Source organism: Lycium ferocissimum, chromosome 6 (assembly GCF_029784015.1).
Source record: "Lycium ferocissimum isolate CSIRO_LF1 chromosome 6, AGI_CSIRO_Lferr_CH_V1, whole genome shotgun sequence".
In the NCBI taxonomy this organism is placed as follows: Eukaryota; Viridiplantae; Streptophyta; class Magnoliopsida; order Solanales; family Solanaceae; genus Lycium; species Lycium ferocissimum.
The window spans coordinates 47,121,526-47,148,144 of NC_081347.1; positions in this window are offsets into that span (position 1 = coordinate 47,121,526).

The following is a 26,619-nucleotide window of genomic DNA, read 5'->3' on the forward strand; positions in this document are numbered from 1 at the left end:
CACCTTTTTCTACTATCAACATTAGCATAATAGGAGGCTAACCAGTCCATACCCATAATAACGTCAAAATCTAACATCTCCAGCTCGTGTAGGTTAGCAGTAGTATGACAGTCGTAAACTACAATCACGCAATTCGTATATACCCGCCTAGCTACCACTAGGTCCCCTACAGGTGTAGATACCTCAAAAGGTTTGATTGGCTCCGGTTTCATCCCAATACGATTTTCGACATAAGGGGTAATATATGACAGAGTAGAAGTTGGATCAATCAATGCATACACATCATAGGAGAATACCGATAATATACATGTAACGACGTCGGGAGAAGACTCAGATCCTGCCGCCCCGCCGATTGCATATATACGGTTCGAGGGCCGCTGGCGGATGCTCCTCCCGCTCTCTTATGACCGGCCGGAGTACGTGAAGAGTACGTCCACGGGCGCACAGACAATGATGAACAAATTGCTAATCTGGCGAGGGCGAGCCTAGTCTCCGTCACTCCTCAATGGACAATCGCGCATCAAATGACCAACCCTACCACAGGCATAACAAGCACACGAACCTAGCCGCATCTTTTGTCCGAATGTGTCTGCCCACCTTTGGTATTACTTGGTAGGGGTGGTGTTGTCTGGATAGAATCAGCTCTATACTGGGACCCTGAAACTCTAGAACTTTGACCTGGTCTGGCGAATAAATATGACAGTCAAATCTTTTGCCCGGAAATCGAGGGGGTACGCTGGCCACTGATTGGCCTAAATACTTAGAATATTGTTGTTTCTGCCCTCTCCTATACTCTTTGCGGCTGCTGCTGCTCTTCCAGGTTCTGGGCATAGGCCTAAATGCGAGCAATATCCATTCCGTCTTGAAGTGAGACCGACAAGCATTCCTTAATCAAATGTGGCCCCAACCCACTCACGAATCGATGCACACGGTCTCCCATGTCGGCTACCATGGCTAGGGTATACCTGGCCAAAGAATTAAAGCGGAGACTATGTTCCTGGGTGCTCATATTCCCTTGCTTGAGATTTAAGAACTTGTAAGCTGGGGCCTATCGAACCTCTAGTGGTAGGTAATGTCGCAGAAAAGCATCTGTGAATTCTTGCCAAACTGGGGGAGGTGCATTTGCTCATCGCGAAGATATCCAAGCATTATACCAATGGACGGCCACATCCCGCAATCTATACAAAGCCAGTTCTACTGACTCGATATCCGAAGCATGTATTATTGGTAGCGTCCTCAACATCACATCTATGAAGCCTTGCGGGTCTTCATCTGGTTTCGACGCATAGAATTTTAAGAGATTCGGACGGTAAAGTCGCGGTGCTCTTGCGCCTACCGCCTGTTACCTTGGTCGCACCTTGCCGGCGGAACCCGCGGCAACCAACCTGGTCGCAACTAAATAGCTTCGTCGTTTCTTTGGCTTTGGAGGTTACGGCGGTGGAACCGGAGTCTTTGGCCGGGGGAGGCTGGAAAGTTTTTCTCTGCTCCGCCCGACAAGGGTGGAGCATGAGAGGTCTAGGAGGGAACCTCGTTATGAGACTCACCCTCTTCTAGCTCCGCCGGTGGCTCCCATTCAACTCTTCTTTCGGCCACCGTAGCTTTTCTCTTCACAGGCATTACTGAAATCATAACCCACGATTAGGAAAGGGGGAGAACCTGATAACATGGCACTATCGCACGATCTAAGATAAGAAAGAAGGTCAATTATTCCTAAATGCCCCACAGCCTCCTGTTTATAAGTGTGGCACGCTTCACACCTATAAACAGGACTCTACCGGAAATGGCTAGTAGACATACCTAAGGACGAACTGCTCTGCTACCACTTTTGTCAGGACCCAACTAGAGGGCCATGACGGGTATTCCGTACTAGCCTACTGGGCACCTCTGATCTAACATTTCGTTCTCACTACTAGGTGGGCCACATGGACAATTTATGAATATCTCACTTAATATAGTCATCAATAGCTATACCCGTAGCCATATGTCAATAGGCTTTACCAAAATATTATACAACAACAAGGATGGACAAAGTCACGAAACATCTATCCACATACGTCTGTTTACAAGCCTCTAATTAAGATACATAAATCCATGAGGACGGGGCAGGATTTCACCATTCACAAATACATACACAAGAGTAGTACCAATAAGTTGTAGCTCCGGAACAACTGGAGCACTTTCAAGATGTCAGCGTGGAGCTCCTGAGGTCGAGGAGACGCGTCTACCTCGTTTACTGTGGACATGAACACGAGCGTCCACAAAGGGACGTCGATGACGAGATAAGTCACCGAGTATGTAGGTAGGAAAAATAATATAATAAGACACATGAAGCATACCATGAGATAGAAGGGTAAATTGTACATCTAGGTGCCTCTTAAGGCGGATACCATGCATGCTTAGCTTTTCATAAAATCTTTCTCATACATATGTATCATAATAATACTGCAAAACGTGCAGCCCGATCCATATATACATATATATAATGTTGCTGCGGAACGTGCAGCCCGATCCATAAATATATAATAGTGCCGAGGAACGAATGGCCCGATCTATTTAACCATATATCCCGCATCCGGGATGATATCATAATATACCAACTGATCAGGTGGCTATGAGTATATAACACCTCACCTCTCCCCATATCCCCTATATAAATATATATACATATATATATATATAAAATATAAGTAGCATGTATAAGAGCCCAATTAAAAGCTACGACTCTATCGGAGTGACGTAAGGTCGGTAACCTCCGATTTATATTATGGAACAATCATCATCGCTGTATCTCACTTTGAAGGAACGATTATTATAAGGTGAGATCAACAACAATGAATAAAATGGAGAAAATCATGAAATATGCTCAATAATCTCATAATAGCATTAAAATCATAAGCTTTGGAATTTCTAGAATTAGAATCATCATCATCATGTTCATCATAGAAAATATCTCATCTTTAGTATCATAAGAAGCTTTTAAGAATCATGAACTTCTAACTTTTGGAGGTAAGAAGGTTATAGAAACATCTATGGAATCATAACATAGGAATCATGCCTTTTGAAAGAAAGGGACTAGCCTTAACTTACCTATTTGACCTCTTATTAGCTACACTTATCTGTCCAAGCCCGTAAATCTACATTCGAGAGGATTCACACTAACGTTAGACTCATTATCGCACACTTGCCCCGCGATTTCAAATCAAACTATTTTATATCCTGCCGAAAATCGAGCAGCATCTCCCTGTTTATATGTCTAGCCCGAAATCTCAATTCAATAACCAATAATAACTACAACAATACCAACATCAACCATAATATTTTCAATACCAAACTACTTCATGAACACCCCATATGGTGCTTATCTCATATTTCCACCAACAAAATTATTTTATAACTATTTAATAGCTCTATCTCTGTAAAGAAACCAAGATTAATATCAATAGGGAGAGATTCATACCTTGTTCTTACTAAAACAGCAATATTTTCAGTGTTCGCCTAGAATCCAAACCAAAATCCACCGCAAAATGATACTCCAATCACAACTGCGCGCTATCCGAACCTAAACTAACACTCTGCCACTTGAAATTCACTCAATTCTGGATATCCTTACCGCCTCATCTGTTTTCTGAGTTTTTGGGAAATAATTGATGAAAAAAGGGGTTTTACCCTTTATATAGGGGGTTAAAGTCGGTGGAACCGACTTAATAATTGGCCTTAGCGAACGCGAGGGACTCTCGCGAACGTGATGGTCTGGAATTTTCATGGCCATCGCGAATGCGAGGCTCTGTAGTGAACCCGTAGGGTAATTTCTGCCAGTTCGTCCAAATTTTCCTTTTTCGCCCGATCCACCTCTAATCCTTTTGATACCTCTCATACATGGTCTTAAACCCTCATAACCGTAAGATAAGCATATATAATCTCGTATTCCTCAACAATAACCCCATATTCACAATTGGACGACTAACGCCTAGCGACTTCTTAACGTACCAAATTGCGAGGTGCCTTCCAGAATTATACATGTAGATGATGTCCAAGTCACCAAACAACTATTTTACGAAGAATTCCCTATTGCTATTCTAGATAGACAAGTTCAGAAACTCAGAACCAAGGATGTTGTCATGACCTAGCCGGAGGACCATGACGGGCATTCGAAGCTAACCTACCGAGCACCACAATACGTACATGCATCTCATATCCATACATGAGTGGGCCATAATGCTAACTATTAAATGCCATAAACTATAAGGGACAAAAGTCCAAGAGATATATACATATATACATCAACATCTAGTCTCAAGTACTCAAGCCGACAAGGCTACTAAAACAATGATACAACACAAGAGGGACCGAGAAGGTCACCGGACAACTAGCTGTACAGATCTGTCTACAAGCCTCTACTAGAATCATAATATAATAAGGATGGGATAGCATCCCGCCATACACATCTGTATATAAAATCATACCAGCTGGACTGCGACTCGGGGTTTTCAAGCGTGAGTTTCACTGTATTTAAAATGGGCCGAGATAACGAACTGTAAATCTGAACAAATACTCCTTGTCTACCTGCGGGCATGAATACAGCGTCCACAAGCAAAAAGACGTCAGTACAAATAATGTAACGAGTATGTAAGGCATGAAAATAGCATATACACGAGAATCATGAAAGGAATCTATGACATGAGAGTCAATGCGTACATATACGTGCGCATCCGTACGACTGTATAAGTCGAAAATATATGTATAACTCTGTACATATGAATGCCTCTTTAGGCAGATTTCATGCATTCTTAACTTTTAAAAGCATCTTATATATACATATATATAGCATACTGCCCGGCCAAATAGGCACGGTGTTATTATCATCATCTCATCATCATCCCACATCCGGAACGATATCATAAGCTACCCATTGCAGTGGTGTCCGCATCTACGCACATAACCGGCAGACTATAGCGCTGCACGGTGTGATAAAATACATACATATAGATAAAGCATGCACAAGAAACCAAATAAAAGCTACAACTCTATCGGAGTGACATAAGGTCGGTAACCTCCAATGTATAATTATGGAATCATCATCATCACTATATCTCACCTTGTAGGAACAACTATCATAAGGTGAGATCAGCAACAATGAATAAAATAAATAATCATGAAACAAGATCAATAATCTCATTATGACATCAAAACTATAAGCTTTGGAATCTCTAGAAATGGGATCATTCTCATCTTCATTATCATCATAGAGAACATTTATCTTTCATTGTTACGCCACTCGTTTGCATCGTAGTGGGACTTATGGTTTCCTAGTCGGGTATGATTTGGAAGAAAGACTCGAGTTTGAGTTTCGGAGATAGACAGTGTCTTACCTCGTGTATAAAGGTACCAACAGGTGTTCCTAGTAATTTACAGGATTGGAAGTTGAACGAATTGAATCGAAGTGATTTGAACTGAACCGGAGAAGTTTGCAGACACCACTCATCTTCGATGGGGCCGTTGACATATCGACGGGCCATCGTTAATGCGGCGTCGATGGGCTTCTACAGCCCTGAATCTGCAGGTGCAGGTCAACGGAGCACGTCGACGGACTGTCGACACGTTGACGGGTTGTCGACCCGCTCATCGAACTGCACCGCTGTAACTTTTTAACTTCCAAGTATAAATATATGACCTATGACTTTATTTATCATTTTCCTCTATTCCAAATCAGAGAAACCCTAGTATTTTCTCTCCCAACATTTGCTATCATTATTAGTGGGGATTTGGTAAGATCCAAGCCCCGTGAGCCCGTGATTATCAAGAAGAAGGTTGTTTCTAGGGTTTCTTCAAGTTGGAAAGCTTAGGAAGTTGAAGTTGATCCTTAGAATCTTAGGCCTCTCAAGGTATGTAAATAATTTCTACCCTAGTATTTAAGTTAATTATCAAGGATTTTAGTGGTTTTAAGTGAAGAGAGGGTATTTGTGGAAGTGTTAAGTTGATGAAGGTTAAGATAGTGATTTGGGGCTACTTTAAGAGATGATTGGGAATAGATTTTGGTATATTTTTATATATAAGTGTTGTTATTGTTGTTGTGGTTGATGTTGGATTGAACGGGAAGTTGAAGGGTTGTTAAGCTTTTAAGGGAAATGTTGCCCATAATTTGTTAATCTCGATTCGTATTTAAAATGATTATGTCACGACCCAACCGAAGGGCCGCGACAAGCACCCGACGCTAGCCCACCCAGGCACCCCTTAACGTACTTATACATCACATCTAGGTGAGCCACATAGTTAGAACATGCTTACTATGCCCATATAAATGTACATAAGCCGACAAGGCTATCAAAATAATATCCCAAAATATAGGCCGACAAGGCCAAACATATCTAACCATATACACATGTCTACGAGCCTCTAAGAAGGGTACGTCATATCATAAAATATGGGCGGGACAGGACCCCGCCGTGCCCATGAATATGTACACAAAAGAATCTATACCAAAAGCTGTAGCTCCAAATGAAATGGAGCTCCGCTACGTAGTCCCTGAGAATATAGCTATGAATCAAGTCTGTCTCCCTGGCCACCTGCGGCATGACGCGCCGTCCACAAACAAAAGGATTTCAGTACGAAGAATGTACTGAGTATGTAAAGCATGATCAATATCAATATGAAAGCATAATAGACAACATATGAAATAACATAGGATGGGAGATAATAGCATCATCGTCATAGCACTTACTTGCTTTCCATAGGGACGTTCCATTTCTATTGCGTATTCGTGTACATACATCCATATCCGTACTCATTTACCTTTCGTATCCATTTTCGTATTCGTATTCATATTTCCTTTCATACTCATGTTCATATCATATACATTTCATATACATAGCCTTTACTTGGCATTTACATATACTTAACATATTCGTACTTATATTGATGTCATATACATAGCATTTATATAGCATACCCGACCACGAAGGTTCGATGTTTCACATAGCTAGGCCCTACCAAGGCTCGGTGTCATACCCTCATATCTAGCCCTACCAAGGCTCGGGTTGTTCGTACCCATAGCGTGCGCGCGCATCATCATATATAGATATATATATATACATATTCACTATATTCTACCCGGCCATATAAGCTCGGGGTTCACAATAGCCTCTCATGGGCACATATACATATAAGCTCATAATTATCTTTAGCCTTTTTACTATCGTCATTCATTACATTCTATCCTTAGAGGATTTCTCGTCGCATAAGAAACTTAGTACAATCGTATCATGTGAGCATCATAAGCTTAATAGCTTCTAGAGATAGGATCATTGGAGAATATCATAAACTCGTAGAAGGACAAATATTTGGCCAAAGGACCATGCCTTATGAAAGAAGGGTTAGCCTTACATACCTTTTCGTGCAACTATTCTATCACTTGTACGTTCTTCTTCAAGGCTCACGTTCTACCTTCATTAAAGTTATACTAGCATTAGAGAATTGATAGCTTAGCATTCATGACTAAAGCTAGGAAAAATCGGACAGCATCTCCTTTATTTATACGACTTCCTCCATATCATATATCAACTCCCAAACATCAATAATAACATTCACAATATCATCACAATAGCCTTTAGTCAACTACATTACTCTTACTTCACCATTCACTCCAATTCATCCATATTCATGGTCATATCACACAAATTTCGTTCATTCATCTTCAAGGTCTATTCCATGTTCTCAATATCATTTATAACATGATTATATTCATAATGTATCAAGAATCATAACTCATTCCAAACATCTATTCAAAAGTGACACTATTCCCACATTTATGACCCATTTCCTATTTCCTCAAGCAATCCAAGTGTTTCAACTTTCAAATACTTTAAATAACATGGAGATGTCATGAAACTTACCTTAGATGGTGTAGGATTGAACCTTGGGTGCAATTTCCTCACTTGAGCAAAACCCTAGTTTTTCCTTCACTTGGATTCCTTGTCTTTGATGAACTTTAATGGGTTTCTTACACTTGATGCACTTAACTTGATGTAGTTGATCACTAATATCTCTTGAATTTATGTGGGAGAAATATTCTAGAGAGTTCTACAGAGAAGGTGTGAAATGTGGAAATGAAATAATGAACTTGGTCCCCTTTTTAATAACTCAACATTCTGATCTGTCGGGTCGTTATACGGACACTTATACGGACACTTATACGGTCCGTATAAGTGACCGTGAAATGGTCCTTTCGCTCACCCTTCACTGGAACCATTATACGGTCCATTATACGGGCCGTATAAATTTATACGGTCCGTATAACTGACCGTATAATTCCACCAGTGAGGGACCTTCACTGTGATGGTCCTACGGTCCATTATACGGTCCGTATAACATTATACGGTCCGTATAATGAGCCGTATAACCCACCAGTCCACTGAACTTGTTCTCGTCACTTCGTTTGATCTCCAATCCTTATGGAACCTTCTTAACACTTGTTTAACACTTCATTAACAATCCAAGGGACGTTATAACTCTTCCCCAAAACTTCATTAAGTCATCGTTAATTCGATACTCATAAATCTTGCCCGACACATTATCGTATACCTTGCTTTCCTTAACAACTTTTGGTCTCCCACTTCCAATGTCTTTGGAAATCTTAATTAGAATCATCAAATGCTATTTCTTACTTATTGAAACATCGTAGACTTCGTGCTCTTCATTAGCCTATTCACTGTGCATCAACGGAAAATTTTTCGAGGTGTAACATTCTTCCCCCCTTAAGAACATTCGTCCTCGAATGTTAGGCACTCGGGAATTCTACGAAAATTTCGCCAGAGTTTCCCCTATAATATGGCACTACCATCCTGTCACAACAACCCATAATAACAATGCCTCACAGGGCCACAACATAATAGCAATATAATTTGGCCACACACGACCCAAATGCATAAAGGAAAACATACATACCTTATGATCTTGATGTCTCATCTTGGCCCTCTTCCGGGGGCTGAAATAAGTGCGGATATTTGGATTTCATGATTTCTTCCGCTTCCCATGTCATCTCTTCTCGATTATTATTTCTCCACAAAACTTTAATCGAGGCCACTTCTTTGTTTCTAAGCCTCCGTACTTGCCTATCTAATATGGCAATGGGTTTTTCATCATAAGCTAACTTTTCTGTCACTTGAACATCATTTACTGGGACGATCCTAGTAGGATCTCCAACACATTTACGAAGCATCGAGACATGGAAAACTGGATGAACTGACTCCAAATCAGGAGGTAGATCTAATTCGTAAGCCACTTTGCCTACTTTGCGCACAACTTCATAAGGCCCAATGTACCGGGGACTTAACTTCCCCTTTTTGCCAAATCTCATAACGCCTTTCATTGGCGACACTTTCAAGAATACCCAATCTTTAACTTGGAACTCTAAGTCCCTTCGACGATTATCCGCATAGGACTTTTGACGACTTTGGGCTGCTAACAACCGATCTTGTATGAGCTTAACTTTCTCTATGGCTTGTTGGACCAAGTCTGGCCCTATCAATTTAGCCTCTCTCCGTTTCAAACCACCCAATTGGGGATCTACACTTTCGCCCATATAAAGCTTCATACGGTGCCATTTGAATGCTAGAATGATAACTATTATTGTAAGCAAATTCAATGAGTGGCAAATGATCATCCCAATTACCTCCAAAATCTAACATACATGCCCGTAACATATCCTCAAGAGTCTGAATGGTACGTTCAGCTTGTCCATCAGTCTGTGGATGAAATGCCGTGCTAAGGCTCACATGAGTCCCCAAACCCTCTTGGAAGGACTTCCAGAAATTAGCCGTAAACTGAGTACCTCTATCGGAGATAATAGATACCGGAACACCATGAAGTCGCACTATCTCTTTAACATAGAGCTTTGCATAATCTTCTGCTACATACGTCGTTCTGACTGGTAAGAAATGAGCTGACTTAGTGAGTCTATCCACAATCACCCATATGGAATCATACTTACGTCGAGAACGGGTAAGCTTTGTAATAAAGTCCATGTTAATTACTTCCCACTTCCAAGTTGGGATTTCTATAGCTTGCAACAATCCGCCCGGCTTTTGGTGCTCGATTTTCACTTGTTGACAATTGGGACATTGAGCTACAAATTCCGCTATATCTTTCTTCATCCCATTCCACCAATACATGGATTTAAGATCATTATACATTTTCGTTGCTCCGGGTGGATAGAATAACGGGAACAATGAGCTTCTCTCAATATTTGGTGGCGTAAACCTGCCACATTAGGAACACACAATCTGCCTCGACATCGGAGAACTCCGTCTCCTGTAATCTCAAATGATGACTCCTCTTTCTGAGGGAGTGTATCTCTGTAATGCATTAGCATGGGATCTTCGTATTGTCGCTCTTTTACTTCCACTACTAGCGACGAAACTGCTGAATTTTGGATGGTAGTCCCCTTGCTACTTGAGTCCACTACTCGAACTCCTAGGCTAGCTAACTGTTGGAGCTCACGAGCCATTTCTCTTTTCTCTGGTTGTACATCACATAAACTTCCCATAGATCTGCGGCTAAGAGCGTCAGCTACAACATTTGCCTTTCCGGGGTGATATAGAATGTCAACATCATAATCTTTTAACAATTCCAACCATCGTCGTTGCCGCAAATTCAACTCTTTTTGCTTGAAGATATACTGAAGGCTTTTATGATCTGTGTAAACATCTACATGAACACCATATAAATAATGTCTCCATATCTTTAATGCATGAATCACTCGTGCCAATTCAAGATCATGGGTTGGATAATTCTTTTCATGTTTTCGTAATTGCCTTGAAGCATATGCAATCACCTTGCCATGTTGCATCAATACACAACCTAGCCCAACGCCTGAAGCATCGCAATAAACAACATAACCTTCCAATCCCTCTGGAAGTGTTAGGACTGGTGCAAAAGTCAATCTATCTTTTAGCTCTTGGAAACTACGTTCACAAGCATCTGTCCATTGAAACTTAGCTGATTTCTGGGTCAACTTTGTGAGTGGTGCAGAAATAGAAGAAAAACTTTCAACAAACCTCCTGTAATAACCTGCTAAGCCCAGAAAGCTACGAACCTCCGTAGGAGTCGTGGGCCTTGGCCAAGTCTTCACGGCCTCAATCTTTTGGCTATCCACCTGAATACCATTGGCTGAAACAATGTGCCCCAGAAATGTCACTGAGTTCAACCGAACTCACACTTAGAAAATTTTGCAAACAACTCTCGAGTTTGAAGAACTCTAAGGACAGTACGCAAATGATCCGCATGTTCTGCCTCGGATCTAGAATACACCAAGATATCGTCAATGAATACAATCACAAACAAATCTAGAAAGGGCCTGAACACATCATTCATTAAATCCATAAACACTGCCGGTGCATTAGTTAGCCCAAATGACATTACCCGAAACTCAAAATGGCCATATCTCGTTCTGAAGGCTGTCTTAGGGATATCTTTCTCCCTAACTCTCACTTGATGATACCCGGATCTCAAATCTATCTTGGAAAACCATTTGGCACCTTGTAATTGATCAAATAAATCATCAATCCTCGGAAGAGGATATTTATTCTTAATCGTCACCTTATTCAATTGCCGATAGTCAATGCACATTCTCAAGGAGCCATCTTTCTTTCGGACAAACAATACGGGTGCTCCCACGGGGATGAACTAGTCCTAATAAAGCCTTTCTTAAGCAAGTCTTTCAATTGCTGCTCCTTCAACTCTTTCAATTCTGCGGAGCCATTCTATAAGGAGGAATAGATATAGGCTTAGTGTCTGGCAACACATCAATAGCAAAATCAATCTCCCGCTCGGGAGGAAGGCCTGGAAGCTCTTCCGGGAATACATCCGAAAATTCATTCACTACGGGGACTGACTGAAGAGTCGGCGGTTCAGCTTCTACATCTTGAACCCGCACTAGATGATAAATGCAACCTTTTGTAATCATTTTCCTTGCCTTTAGATAGGAAATAAACCTACCCTTTGGTGACGCCGTATTTCCTTTCCATTCTAAAACTAGGTTCTCCCGAAAATTGGAAGCGAACCATTTTCATTCTACAATCAACATTGGCGTAGCAAGAAGCCAACCAATCCATGCCCATAATGACATCAAAATCCACCATTCTTAACTCATACAAGTCAATCATAGTACGGCGATCACAAATCACAATTACACAATTTCTATATACTCGGCTAGCTATTACCGATTCACCAATGGAGTGTGGACACCTCAAAAGGTTTAATCGACTCCGGTTTGATTCTAAACCGACCCGCAATATATGGAGTAACATATGACAACGTGGAGCCAGGATCTATCAAAGCATATACATCATGAGAAAATACCGATAATATACCTGTGACAACATCAGGAGAAGACTCAAGATCTTGGCGTCCAGCCAAAGCATAAATACGGTGCTGAGGACCGCTAGAACTGGGGACTCTCCCCTACCTCTACCATGGCCGACTGGCGCATGTGAACCTGGCCCCATAGGGCGTATAGATGCTGAAGATCCGGCTACTGACCCTGAAGGCTAGGTCCTACCTCTGCCACTAACTGAGGGGCAATCTCGCATAATATGGCTTGGTCGACCACATGAATAGCAAACCTCGAAGCCCAATCTCGCACTGACCCCAATGTAACTTCCCACACTGGGAGCATCGTGGTACGGGTGGCCTCGCCTGACCCGAATCACCTCTAAACTGAGATCCCGAAAAGCTCTGACTCGGCCCGGGATGAGTAGATCTATCAAATCTCTGGCCTGAATACCGTGGAGGCGCACTAGTCATAGAATAGCCCGAATGTCTAGAAGACTGCTGTCTGTGCCCACCTCTATACTCACTCATCGGACCCGAAGATCTAGCCCTCTTGCTATGCCCTCTATCATGCTCACGCTCACTTCTTTGTTGTTGTAAGCTTTCTTCTAAATTTTGAGCATGGGCTTGGATGCGTGCAATATCCATATTGTCCTGAAGGGACGCAATCAAGCACCTATCCATCAAATGTGGCCCTAGGCCTTTCACAAACCGGTGCACTCGATCACCCATATCCGCTACCATGGCCGAAGCATACCTAGCCAAGGAATTGAAGCGGAGACTATACTCTAGAGCACTCATGCTCCCTTGTCTCAAATTCAAGAACTTATCGGCTCTAGCTCGCCGAACTTCTGGGGGCAAATAATGTCGGAGAAATGCATCTACAAACTCTTGCCATACCGGGGGAGGTGCATTGGCTCCCCGTGAAGCCATCCAAACCGTGTACCAACATACCGCAACATCCCTCAATCTATAGGACGCTAACTCCACCGATTCGGTGTCCGAAGCATGTATCAACCGAAGCGTCCTCAACATACCATCAATGAAATTCTGAGGGTCCTCATCCGGCTTTGATCCAAAGAATTTCGGAGGGTTCAAACTAATGAAGTCACGGGCTCTTGCACTAACGGCCCTATCACCTTGCCCTGTGCTTTGCCTCTGAGTCTGGGCAAAGAACCAATTGAGTCGGCCAGAATTAATGGCCTCTTTTACATCTTGGCCTGAAGCATCCGGTGGAGGAGCCGGAGGTGCTGGAGAGGGGGCTGAGGCTCCCTCACGCTCCTCTAATATAGGCACCGAACGGGAGGACCGAGATCGAGCCGCACTCAGGACTCACTTTCCTCTACTACCGGTGGCGGTGCTCTTTCGCCCCGCTTTTCTGTCACCGTCTTGCCCTTTTGGGCTGCTGTAGCCTTTCTCTTTACAGGCATTTCTGAAATACACAACACATGGTTAAGAAACAAGAAGTTCTTACATCATAGCTCTATCGCACGATTTCTTATGAAGAAAGAAGGTCATTCATTCCTAAAATGCCCGCAGCTTCTTGTTTATAAGTGTGGCGCGCAACACACCCATAACCAAGACTCTACTAGACACGGCTCGTAGACACACCCTAGGACCGAACTCGCTTCGATACCACTTTTGTCACGACCCAACCGGAGGGCCGCGACGAGCACCCGGTGCTAGCCCACCCAGGCACCCCTTAACATACTTATACATCACATCTAGGTGAGCCACATAGTTAAATCATGCTTTTCATTCATCATCATTCTAATCTCATTGGGCAACATCATATCTATATCATCATTAATAACTATGCCCATATAAATGTACATAAGCCGACAAGGCTATCAAGATAATATCCCAAAATATAGGCCGACAAGGCCAAACATATCTAACCATATACACATGTCTACGAGCCTCTAAGAAGGGTACGTCATATCATAACATATGGGCGGGACAGGACCCCGCCGTGCCCATAAATATATACACAAAAGAATCTATACCAAAAGGTAACTCCGAATGAAGTGGAGCTTCGCTATGTAGTCCCTGAGAAATATAGCTATGGATCAAGTCTCTCTCCCTGGCCACCTGCGGGCATGACGCAGTGTCCACAAACAAAAGGACGTCAGTACGAAGAATGTACTGAGTATGTAAAGCATGATCAATATCAATATGAAAGCATAATAGATAACATATGAAATAACATAAGATGGGAGATAATAGCATCATCGTCATAGCACTTACTTGCTTTCCATAGGGACGTTCCATTTCTATTGCGTATTCGTGTACATACATCCATATCCGTACTCATTTACCTTTCGTATCCATTTTCGTATTCGTATTCATATTTCCTTTCATACTCATGTTCATATCATATACATAGCTTTTACATATACTTAACATATTCGTACTCATATTGATGTCATATACATAGCATTTATATAGCATACCCGACCACGAAGGTTCGGTGTTTCATATAGCTGGCCCTACCAAGGCTCGTCATACCCGGCCCTACCAAGGCTCGGGGTTATCCGTACCCAACCGTGCAAGTGCGCGCGCGCATCATCATATATAGACATATATATATATATATATATATATATTCACTATATTCTACCCGGCCATATAAGCTCGGGGTTCACAATAGCCTCTCATGGGCACACATACATATAAGCTCATATTTATCTTTAGCCTTTTTACTATCGTCATTCATTACATTCTATCCTTAGAGGATTTCTCATCGTATAAGAAACTTAGTACAATCGTATCATTTGAGCATCATAAGCTTAATAGCTTCTAGAGATAGGATCATTGGAGAATATCATAAACTCGTAGAAGGATAAATATTTGGCCAAAGAACCATGCCTTATGAAAGAAGGGTTAGCCTTACATACCTTTCCGTGCAACTATTCTATCACTTGTACGTTTTTCTTCAATGCTCACGTTTCTACCTTCATTAAAGTTCATACTAGCATTAGAGAATTGATGACTTAGCATTCATGACTAAAGCTAGGAAAATCGGACAAGCATCTCCTTTATTTATACGACTTCCTCCATATCATATATCAACTCCCAAACATCAATAATAACATTCACAATATCATCACAATAGCCTTTAGTCAACTACATTACTCTTACTTCACCATTCACTCCAATTCATCCATATTCATGGTCATATCACACAAATTTCGTTCATTCATCTTCAAGGTCTATTCCATGTTCTCAATATCATTTATAACATGATTATATTCATAATGTATCAAGAATCATAACTCATTCCAAACATCTATTCAAAAGTGACACTATTCCCACATTTATGACCCATTTCCTATTTCCTCAAGCAATCCAAGTGTTTCAACTTTCAAATACTTTAAATAACATGGAGATGTCATGAAACTTACCTTAGATGGTGTAGGATTGAACCTTGGGTGCAATTTCCTCACTTGAGCAAAACCCTAGTTTTTCCTTCACTTGGATTCCTTGTCTTTGATGAACTTTAATGGGTTTCTTACACTTGATTCACTTAACTTGATGTAGTTGATCACTAATATCTCTTGAATTTATGTGGGAGAAATATTCTAGAGAGTTCTAGAGAGAAGGTGTGAAATGTGGAAATGAAATAATGAACTTGGTCCTCTTTTTAATAATTTAGCAATTCTTGATCTCGGGTCGTTATACGGACACTTATACGGTCCGTATAACTTATACGGTCCGTATAAGTGACCGTGAAATGGTCCTTTCGCTCACCCTTCACTGGAACCATTATACGGTCCATTATACGGGCCGTATAAATTTATACGGTCCGTATAACTGACCGTATAATTCCACCAGAAATTTATACGGTGAGGGACCTTCATTCCGTGATGGTCCTACGGTCCATTATACGGTCCGTATAACATTATATGGTCCGTATAATGAGCCATATAACCCACCGAAACTGAACTTGTTCTCGTCACTTCGTTTGATCTCCAATCCTTATGGAACCTTCTTAACACTTGTTTAACACTTCATTAACAATCCAAGGGACGTTATAACTCTTCCCCAAAACTTCATTAAGTCATCGTTAATTCGATACTCGTAAATCTTGCCCGACACACGACGTATACTTTGCTTTCCTTAACAACTTTTGGTCTCCCACTTTCAATGTATTTGGAAATCTTAATTAGAATCATCAAATGCTATTTCTTACTTATTGAAACATCGTAGACTTCGTGCTCTTCATTAGCCTATTCTCTATAATATGAACCAACAAGCAAGCAAATATTCATATTATATATTTAGAAGCATTAGGAGTACCAGGGTTATATAATGCCCTATACCCCGATTATGATTATTCCTTCTCGTTATGAGAAGAGATATTTTATGTACATTATATACATGCATTACATTCATTTACATATATTCATATGCAAAATTGACCCGTGACCAGAAGACGTTATATACGCATATATTATATGTATATGGGGTATAAGGGAAAAGCGGAAAGGCGTTATATACGCATACCACTCCGATCGGCTAGTGGATACATGGATGATATATATAGATGATGGCCTCATTGATATGGGATACGAGATATGGATGCGCCGCAAACGTTCCTCAGCACTACAACCTACATATATATATGAATGAGCATGATTACCATTAAGAGTATGCATACTATGCGCCCACAGAGGCATTGTCAGTTATGCAGATTTACGCAAATGCATACAGATTATAGTTCATACATATATATATATATATATATATATATATATATATATATATATATATATGGGGATATTGCTTATGCTTTAAATACTCGACATTATCCATATCGACTCCCGTTTCTCGGGGGTCGTTCATAACACGGCTGTGTAGACGCGCGTGGTCCCGAGGCTTAGTAGGACTTTTTATCCAACAAGGATCGGCACTCCATTTGACCCTTAGTAGAGTTGCGCCTATTTCGGTATGCCATTCTTTGAGATGCATATGATGGGTATGGTCGGGGCCCCGTCCGTCCTTCTCAGCCTTTATTCCGGAGAGTCGTAGATAGTTGTATGTATTAGTCAGATGATGTTGCCTCGTCGGCTTTATTCTTTTGTGTACAGTATATGTAGCAGTGTAGCTAGCTTGTATTGTTCTTTTAGCATGTTTATGTATATATACAGATTGTTCAGAGTTCATGATGTCGCCTATTTATGAGATCAGTTTAAGCCGTTTTTGGGCCCTTGACGTTCAGAAAGGTTCAGATATGAGTATAGGGGTGTTTGGTCGCTAGAGGTGAGATACTTGTCACGACACATCGGTTTGGGTCGTGATCGAAGTGGCATCAGAGCAGTTCTGCCCTAAGGTTGTCTACAAACCATGTCTAGTAAAGACTTATTTATGGGCGTGTTGTGCACCACACCTATATACAGGAGGCTATAGGACATTTAGGATGATGTCATTCTTTCTCTCTTAGATCGTGCGATAGAGCCATGTGTTAAGCGTTCTCTTTCTGATGATTTGTTCTGATTTCAGCGATGCCCCACAAGAAAGCTACAGCTGCCCAGAAGGGCAAGAGGGCAGCAGATGAGTCCACTAGCCGAACTCGAAAGGCTACAAGAGCTCAGGATAAGATTCAGAGTGAGGGGCCGTCTGAGACATCGCAAAGCTCCAACCCGCCCTGTGCAATTGGTGTGGGCCGGGATGTGCGGGATGCTATATAGTTAATGACCAGATTAGTAGTCGCACAGGATCAGCAGCAGGGAGTTGGTGTTGACCAGGTAGACAGGGCTAGTAGTTCGAGGGTTAAGACCTTTCTTGGGATAGGTCCTCCAGAGTTTCGCATCGAAACTGAAGCAGAATACGGACCACCAGGATTTTATTGATGGTATGTAGAGCACTTTGAGGGTTATACATGCCGATGAGGTTGAGTCGGTGGAGTTGGCTTCATATAGACTCTGGGATATTGCGGTACAGTGGTATCTGTGAGTTATCTAGGGGAGAGAATGTCCCTCCAGCTGTGTGGCGAGATTTCTCAGATGCTTTTCTTCGCCATTACTTATCCCTAGAGATCCGACGAGCCCGAGCAGACAAGTTCCTACGTATTGAGCAGGGCGGCATGAGTGTGCAGGAGTATTGTGTACACTTTGATTCCTTGGCTAGATATGCTCCAGCCATGGTGGCTGAGATGGAGGATAGAGTTCATCACTTTGTGGTTGTTCTAGGGCCACACTTGATAGATGAGTGTACGACTACTGCATTATAGCCAGGTATGAATATCTCCCGTATGCAGGCATATGCACAGAATTTGGAGGATCGTAAGCGCTAGCGGAGGGCGGAGTGTGAGCGTGACTGGGGTCGTGGTAAGAGGGCTAGATCTTTTGATATGGTTGGTGAGTTCAGGGGAGGATAGAGACAATAGCATTCCAGATATTCTTATCAGTCGGCAGGGAGTGCACCTCCGCAATTTTAAAGCCCTAGGTTTGATCGGTCTTCTTATTTCAGAGTGGGCCAGAGCACCAGGCTCTCAGTACCGGAGCCGGGCCGGAGCACCGGTTCTCGGTACCGTCCCGTCGATGAGGCCACCCTTTCCACGATGTGCTCAGTGCTATAAGCTACACGCTGGGCAGTGTCGATTTAGGTTGGATGTTTGCTACGCTTGTGGTCAGTCGGGCCACAAGATGAGAGAGTGTCCGGCCAGGGTTGATTCAGGCATTGTTCAGCCTATGGGGTCCACAACTGGTTCTTCTTCCTCGCCCTTCGAGTGGATTTCATCACCAAAGGCGTGGTAAGGGAAGGAGTGGAGTATCTTAGCTCAAAGTGGCCTCAAAGACCGTGTTTATGCATTGGGACGGTAGACAGACCGTAGACGTCTCCCGATGTTGTTACGGGTATATTATCGATTCCTCCCATGATGTTTATGCGATTGATCCAGTTCTACCTTATCATATGTTATACCATTTGTGGCTGGCAAGTTTGAGATAGAGCCTGAGTCGATTAGACCATTTGAGGTGTCTAACCCAGTTTGGGATCCGATTATAGCCAGGTGAGTATACCGAGGCTGTGTTGTTATAGTTTGTAATCGTCATACCCTAACGGACCTGATTGAGTTAGATATGATTGATTTTGATGTTATTATGGGGAGGGATTGGCTGGCTTCTTGTTATGCTAATGTTGATTGTAGAACAAAGATAGTTCGATTTTAGTTTCCTGATGAGCCAGTTTTTGAGTGGAAGGGTAATTCCATTTCACCGAAGGGTAGGTTTATTTCCTACCTTAAGGCAGAGAAGATGGTCAAAAAAGGGTATATTTTTCACCTAGTTCGAGTTCAAGATGTGCAAGCAGAGTTGCCGACTCTTCAGTCTGTCCCTATGATTAATGAGGTCCCAGAAGTTTTTCCAGATGAGCTTCCAGGCATTCCTCCACAGAGAGAGATTGATTTTACTATTGATTTATTTCCAGATACTCAGTCGATATCTATTCCTCCATATAGGATGGCACCTGTGGAGTTGAAAGAATTGAAGGAGCAATTGTGGGATTTACTCAAAAAAGGCTTTATCAGGCCTAGTACATCACCGTGGGGAACACCGGTGTTATTTGTAGGAAAGAAGGATGGCTCTTTTCGGATATGTATTAATTATAGGCAATTGAATAAAGTGACTGTAAAGAATAAGTATCCGCCCCCGAGGATCGATGATTTATTTGACCAGTTGTAAGGCGCTAAATATATCTCGAAGATAGACTTGAGATCAAGGTACTACTAAGTTAGGGTGAAAGAAGAGGACATTCCGAAGACGGCATTCAGGACTAGATATGGCCACTATGAGTTCGGTGTTATGTCGTTCGGGCTGACTAATGACCTAGCCGTATTCATGGATTTGATTAACTGTGTATTCAGACCCTTCCTCGATTTATTCATGATTGTGTTCATAGATGATATTCTGATTTATTCACCATCACAAGCTGATCATGCAGAACATCTACGAGCAGTGCTTGGAGTTCTTCGAAAAAGAGAGCTATATGCCATGTTTTCCAAGTGTGAGTTCTGGTTCAACTCTATGGCTTTTCTGGGTCACATTATTTCAGATGAAAGCATTAGAGTGGATGCCCAAAATATTGAGACTGTGAAGGGTTGGCCAAGGCCCACGACCCCAACGGAGATACGCAGTTTCTTGGGCTTGGCAGGTTATTATAGAAGGTTTGTAGAAGGATTTTCCTCTCTTTCAGCCCCATTGACTAAGTTGACCCAGAAATTAGCTAAGTTCCAATGGACAGATGCTTGTGAGCAGAGTTTTCAGACGTTGAAGGATGAGGTGACTTCGGCACCTGTTTTGACTATTCCAGACAGAGCAGATAGCTATGTGGTATATTGTGATGCTTCAGGCATTGGATAGGGCTGTGTGTTAATGCAGCTGTCACGACCCAACCCCGTAGGCCGCGACTAGTGCCCGACCTGGGCACCCGTATCTACCCAGTATCCCAAATCAGAGATAGGATACGAATAACTTATACCGTGTACAAATAACATATATTTACAGAAAAGTGGAACGTCGCCCCGAAGCTGTCACAAATATACAAATATACATATCGCTGTCATAACTTCCAGAAAATAGTATCACATATAAGCCGATAAGGCTGTCATAGCATAGGGACGTCCAAATCACAAATCACACGTACACGACCGAATAGTGAGTACCCATAACCCACACGTATATGTCTACGGACCTCTAGAGTCATAACAAAATCATATGACGGGACGGGCCCCGCCGTACCCGTGAACAAACATATATACAAATATGCAATAACCGAATACAATCAAGTGTAGGCTCCTGAACAAGGAGCGCTCCAAGTCACCGAACAGAATCCTAAGCTGGTGGATCATCCGATAAGTATCTACCGCGCGGCATGAAACGCACCCCGAAGAAAGCGGGGGTCGGACGAATATGTACCGAGTACGCAAAGCATGAATTATAGTAAACAAGATCACAACAAATCGGAAGTACGGAAAGTAAATGCAATATTCAAAATATCAAAATGCTTACTCATAAAAATACAAATCATGCATAGGGCTCTTAGAACGGTGGTCGCCCGCCCGTCGTTGGCGCCACGCACGCATCACACCAGAAGGTTTCATATCTCCGTAACCCGACATATCCCCATAACACATCATAGCCTACCGTAACGCCATAACACAGCATAACACCAATATAAACGGAACCCGGCCCTCTAGCGAGGAGCTCGGTGAACCGTAACACAGCATCACACCGGAAAATAACATAGTGCGCACGATACATAACCGGCCCGGGACTCGGTGAAGGATGTAACAACCATATGCACGAGCAGAGTCGTGAGCAACTATATGCAGTTTAAAACACTTTCAAAGACTCAATAAAATATCCAAAACGAGTCATCATTTAAGAATCAAAACGATAGTCAAATCAAATTTCTTTCGTACGTCGTTCGAGAATATATCAAATCGAACTTTAGGACTCGTAGACACGTATAAAACCATAGGAAATAGCTTATGGAAATTATAGGCATAATCATCATTATAAAGTCGTTAGAGAAGTAAGTAGTCAACGTCCGAAGTTTAAGACAATAATTATACTCAATCCTTTCGAAAGTCATTAGTACTACACAAGGGAGAGTCTCGGGGCCACGGACGAGTATCGAACCAATCCGGGTCCATTTATGAAAGTTGGAGACCTTATCCATTATAGAATCTCCCGCGAACGTTTCGAAGCGATCCGAGCTCGTCTTTGAAAGTTACGATCGTTCGTAGTTACAGAATTTTTTTTGAAATAAAAGTCTTTATGAAATATTGGAAATCAAATCATATAAAACATACGGATTATGGTTCGACTGCATTAAGAGAGCCAACATTAAGAAATGAATAAAAGTCGCACACAAGCTTGGACCTTAAGAATGGAGTCACCCCGAGACTCGTATCAGAATCTACTCACGACTAAGACATGCCATAAGAAAGAAAGAGTAAGCTTCACATACCTGTTCAATCTCTTATTGGCTACGCTCGTGCGTCCAAGCTCGTAAGTCTACATTTAAGAGGATTTACACTTAATGTTAGCCTTTTCATCGCACATTTGTACTAGGTCTCAAATTATACTATTCTGTATTCTGCAGAAAATCGGGCAGCATCTCCCCTGTTTATATGCCTAGCCCGAATTCTCAATTCAACAACCAACAGCAATCACAACAATGCCAACATTAAACATCATATTTTCCAACTTTAAAATACTTCATAAACACCCCATATGGTGTTTGTCCCATAATTCCATCACAGAACCATTTTATAACAATTTTTACAGCTCCTTCTTCGTAAATAAATCAATATTAACACAAATAGAAAGAGATTCATACCTTTCCCGCGATAATAATGCTATATCTTCACTCCTTCACCTTAAACTTAAGCCACCACGCATTAATACACAATTTTGTAGTTGCAACTATACGCTGTCTGGACCGGAATTTGGGAATTATACCTTATTTTGGGCTAAAAGTTGGTGGTGGAAGGTTGGGGAATTTTTCTGGAGTTTTTGGGAGTGTTTGGGGTGATTTGGGACGAAAATAGGGGCCTCTCCCTTTTATAGAACAGTCCAGGTTCTGCCTGGACCGACCTATTTTTCCTTCAGCGCGTTCGCGCCCCCTTAATTTTTCTGACTGTACCTTTGTTCAGTAAAAAGGTCATAACTCTTGATACCGATATCGTGTAAGGACGCACAACCTACGGTTGGAAAGCTCGTTCAATTATCTACAACTTTCATTCTTTGTGTTTTTCAAAATTCCAAACATATAATATCGTTTTTGCCCCTCCAAGTCAGATCATCTGAAAATGTTTCCTTAAATCGCTCTTTTGGAAGGCTTATGCCTATATTTGGCTTATGGGTCCTTCTTAGGACTTGCTCAACCTTTCATGTACTACTCATATGTGCTTTATAAAACTCCAACGTGTGGGCCCCACTTAGCGTGCAGCAACGAGGTTTCTCATTAAGTGCCATATGAACTAATTCCTTCCATATGGTCTCCAAATGTCATATATATGTTATTGTTACATTCTTATAATATAACCTTCATCTTGAACCCGAGTCCTCTAATTTTGTTCAGCGCGTTCGCGCCCGCAGTGGCGCGTTCGCGCCGTATTGTCCTTGGCCTTCGCGCGTTCGCGCCACTCTCTGGCGCGTTCGCCCAGACCATTTTCTTGTCTGCCAGCCCGACTTGTAACGTCCATATCTCCTTACCTCGATGTCCAATTGAGGAGCGATTTGTTGCGTTGGGACTAGACTTCCCGAACTTCACTTTTGACCCCAAATTTTCTTTAATATTCCGTACCAATAAAATCATAAGCAATTTATGCCTTAAAACAAAATCGGATGTCAAAAGTCTCAATCTCGTATCCCGGAATAGTCTTGTCCTTAACTTTTCATGGTTAGCTCGGAATGTCCCGACGTACAAAATACGGGATATAACAGCAGCACAGTAAAGTGATCACTTATGCCTCTAGACAGTTGAGAAGCACGAGAAGAATTACCCAACCCATGATCTTGAGTTAGCGGTAGTGATTCACGCTTTGAAAATATGGAGGCACTACTTATATGGTGTCTATGTTGATATCTATACTGATCATAAGAGTCTCCAGTACATCTTTAAGCAGAAAGGCTTGAATTTGCGTCGGAGGCGGTGGCTAGAGTTGCTGAAAGACTATGATGTGGATATTATGTACCATCCCGGGAAAGCTAAAGTAGTAGCCTATGCCCTCAGTCGTAAATCCATGGGTAGCTTGTCACATGTGCTGCCAGGAAGTAGAGAAGTGGTCCGTGAAGTTCATCGATTAACTAGCCTCGGAGTTCGATTGATAGATCCAGGTGATACAGGAGTTACTGTTCAAGACACAGCAGTGTCATCTTTCGTAGCAGATATAAAAGAACGACAGTACGAAGACCCTATCCTAGTTCATTATCGAGATACAGCACCTCAGAAAGAAAAGACACCCTTTGTGATTACAAGTGATGGAGTACTCAGGTATCGAGGTAGATTATGAGTTCCTAATATTGTAGGACTCCGTCAGCGGGTTATGGGGGACGCACATTTCTCTCGCTATTCTATTCATCCAGGATCAACAAAGATGTACCGTGATCTCAAGGAAGTTTATTGGTGGGATGGAATGAAAAGAGATATAGCAGAATTTGTTACTCAGTGTCCAAATTGTCAGAGGTCAAAATAGAACACCAGAAGCCTGGAGCTCTATTGCAGGCTATGAGATTCCATCATGGATGTGGGAGGTAGTTAATGTGGATTGCATTACGGGTTTGCCCCGTACTCCGCGAAAGTATGATTCCATATGGGTTGTAGTTGATAGGCTCACAAAGTCAGCCCATTTTCTGCCTGTCAGAACTACTTATGTAGTCAAGGATTATGCGAAGCTTTATCTCAAGGAAATTGTATGACTTCATGGTGTTCCTACCGGCATTATTTCTAATAGGGAGCACAGTTCACAGCTAAATTCTGGAAGTCTTTTCAGCATAGATTAGCGACTCAGGTGAGTCTCAATACTGCATTTCATCCACAGATAGATGGGCAGGCAGAGCGTACTATACAGACCCTTGAAGATATGTTGAGAGCTTGTGCACTTGATTTTCAAGGCAGTTGGGATGATCATTTTCCTCTTATCGAGTTTGCATATAACAACAGTTACCATTCCAGTATTCAGATGGCTCCTTATGAGGCCTTATATGGGTGGAGATGTAGATCACCCATAGGATGGGTTGATGTTAGAGAGAATCAGTTAGTAGGCCCAGACTTAATTCAGCAAGCAGTTGATAAGATGAAAATGATTCAAGAAAGGCTACTAGCGGCACAGAGTCGACAGAAATCCTACGCAGATAATCGACGACGCAAGTTAGAGTTCGAGATAGGAGATTGGGTATTCCTGAAAGTCTCACCTATGAAGGGAGTGATGAGGTTTGTCAAGAAGGGTAAGCTGAGCCCTCGATATATTGGACCATATAAGATCATTCGTACTGTGGGTAAGGTGGCATATGAGCTAGAATTTCCTTCTGAGTTGGAGTTTGTACATCCGGTATTTCATGTGTCTATGCTTCGTAAATGCATTGGGGATCCTTCAAGAGCAGTACCAGTAGATGATATCCAGGTGACCGACCAGTTATCATACGAAGAGGTTCTAGTGGCTATATTGGACAGACAAGTCCGTCGGTTCCGAACCAAGGATGTAGCTTCCGTTAAAGTTTTGTGGAGGAATAAGAATGTTGAGGAAGTGACTTGGGAAGCGGAAGAAGCAATGAAGATGAATTACCTACATTTTTTCCAACAAAGATAGGAGGTTCAGTCTGAGGCATCACCTCCCCCAAGTATTATTTCATTTTCAGTTATCGTGATGGGTCGTGTGAGCCCCTAGTATTGTATGTTACAATATATGGCCTAGTGTGGCAGTATTTTGGGTTGTTGTGTGCAGGTTGGGTTGTATATTTACAGGGGAAACTTTGCCAAAATTTTTATAACCCATTATTGTTTGAACATTCGAGAACGAATGTTCCTAAGGGGGGAAGACTGTTACGCCTCTCGTTTGCGTCGTAGTAGGACTTATGGTTTCTTAGTCGGGTATGCCTTGGGAATAGAGCCTCGAGTTTGAGTATTGATGATAGAAAGTGTCTTACCCCGTGTATAAAGGTACCAGCAGGTGGTCCTGGCAATTTACAGGATTGGAAGTTGAACGAATCGAATCGACGCGATCTGAACCGAACCGGAGAAGTCTGCAGACAACCGAACCGGAGAAGTCTGCAGACACCATTCATCGTCGATGGCTTGTTAATGCGGCATCGATGGGCTCCTGCAGCCCTGAATCTGTAGGCGCAGGTTGATGGAGCACGTCGACAGACCGTCGACCCGCTCGTCGAACTGCACCGCTGTAACTTTTTGACTTCCAAGTATAAATATATGACCCACGAATATATTTCCCATTTTCCTCCATTCCAAATCAGAGCAACCCTAGTGTTTTCTCTCCCAACATTTTTCATCATTATTAGTGGGGATTTGGTAAGATCCGAGCCCCGTGAACCCGTGATTATCAAGAAGAAGGTTGTTTCCAGGGTTTCTTCAAGTTGGAAAGCTTAGGAAGTTGGAGTTGAAGTTGATCCTTGGAATCTTAGGCCTCTCAAGGTATGTAAATGATTTCTACCCTAGTATTAAATTTAATTATCAAGGATTTTAGTGGTTTTAAGTGAAGAGAGGGTATTGATTGAAGTAGTAAGTTAATGAAGGTTAAAATAGTGATTTGGGGATACTTTAAGAGATGAT